Here is a 1,582-nt window from a genome sequence, read left to right as displayed (position 1 = left end):
GCGAAATTGTTTACCTTCACCATCGCCATGGATGGTTTCGTTTACTTGGTTTCCCTCTTCCTTTGTTTACGTTTTTTTGGGTGAAAGCCGCCTTAAATCATCGGTTTCGTCTCTGTGTTGCGTTATTACCGATACTTGTCCATGTTCAATTGCTATCTCCATCTGGGCTCCGTTTCTATCATGTTCTGTAACGTGAGTTCATCTTTTTTGTTGATATAAATTAATTTCTATTGAAATCTGCGTCTGTGTTTCTGTGAACTTAAGAGTTGCTACTTTAGTTTATTACGCTAATATATGAAATGGGCACATCTCGAGAGAGTTTTTTTTTTTTTTTTTTCAGCTGTTTGTTTCTATCATGTTCGGTAACGTGAGTTCTTTTGTTTCTATAAATTAATTTCTGTTGAAATCTGCGTATGTGTTTCTGTGAACTTGAGTTGCTACTTCAGTTTATTACGCCAATATCTGAAATGGGCATATCTCGAGAGAGCTTTTTTTCAGTTGGGTTGGGATGAATTCCCAGTTTTTTTTGACTTTGGGGTTTGGTTTGATTTGCTGAGAGCTTGAGATACGAAATCTGGAGAGCTATCTTTATATCTCTGTATATCTCTGTTTGGATATCTGAATATTTGCTTTCTGTAAAATACCGTGAGCCCGTGACCAGACTTTGGGTGGTTATACCGATCACATCATCATAAGGTTACGTTTCGTACTCCCTGAGAGAACTTATTCTCCTCCATTTTTTTTCTGGGTTTCCCGAATTCTAATTTTTTTCTTCTTCTTCTATAAATCTGATCAGAGTGTGAATGGCTCATCCCTTTCTTCCAGTCTCACTGCCTCTTTTTTTTTATCTATTTTTATGAGCTTTAAGATGAAGTTGCTGCCATCTAGGGAACTCCCTTATCGTGTATCTTAGTTGTTTATTTTGAATTTGCTTCTGGGTCTTGTTGAAATTTAAGGATTTATCTTTATCTACTTAGAGAGCTGAACAGAAGCCCATTTCGAGCTTTGTGTTGGCTAGTTCGATACTGTGCTATGAGTTACGGATAGAGCTTATTTTTGTAGTCTCATAATAAGATAAGAGAGAAAAGGTCAGTTTCTACAGACATTTATGGGCTGTATCAATAGTATGTGAACTCTGGTTATGAAATTGGAGGTGCTATGGTTAATCAACCCCCCCACCAGAAAAAGGGGGTTGGGGGGTTCGTTGGTTTTATTTTTCTGATGAGGAAGAGAATATTCTGTAGAGACTTTGTTAGTAATTACTCTCGATCATTGTTAATTTTTCGTGTTTAGGAACAATTGGCTAAGTTGCACAACTTTTCTGCTAAAAAGGATAGTCTTCTTAAAGCATTTTATGGTTGTTAAGGTTTCAGATAATTCATATTTGTGCTTGTGCTGCAGGGTGGTGCAAATGTGTTAAGCTAACACACTTTTGCATGCTTGACTGAATGAGTTGGTTGATTTCTGTAAATTTTGCATCCCAAAAGGTGAGGTTTCTAAGGACTTTTTAGGTTTAGTTTTTGGATGAATAAATAAATTCATTACCAAGGAGAAGAGGAAATATATGAGGGAAAAAAGGGGG

At 36.7% G+C, this 1,582-nt stretch overlaps 1 protein-coding gene across 9 annotated transcripts in view; it reads left to right on the top strand.

Annotated features, from left to right (window-relative positions):
• LOC122058043 overlaps positions 1 to 1,582 on the top strand; it is a 14,001-nt gene continuing 12,419 nt past the window's right edge. For 2 of the 9 annotated variants that reach the window (XM_042620444.1, XM_042620449.1), the window contains exons 1-2: positions 1 to 192; positions 1,402 to 1,487. The gene's annotated coding sequence lies outside the window, so the exon portion shown is untranslated. Of the gene's footprint in view, positions 193 to 271; positions 1,488 to 1,582 lie in introns of those variants that run through there. The other 7 variants (XM_042620447.1, XM_042620452.1, XM_042620446.1 and 4 more) reach the window with 4 other exon arrangements.

The sequence above is a fragment of the Macadamia integrifolia genome, chromosome 12 (genome assembly GCF_013358625.1).
Source record: "Macadamia integrifolia cultivar HAES 741 chromosome 12, SCU_Mint_v3, whole genome shotgun sequence".
Classification (NCBI taxonomy): Eukaryota; Viridiplantae; Streptophyta; class Magnoliopsida; order Proteales; family Proteaceae; genus Macadamia; species Macadamia integrifolia.
Note: the sequence above shows the minus strand (reverse complement) of the source record. Positions and strands in the feature narration are given on the sequence as shown.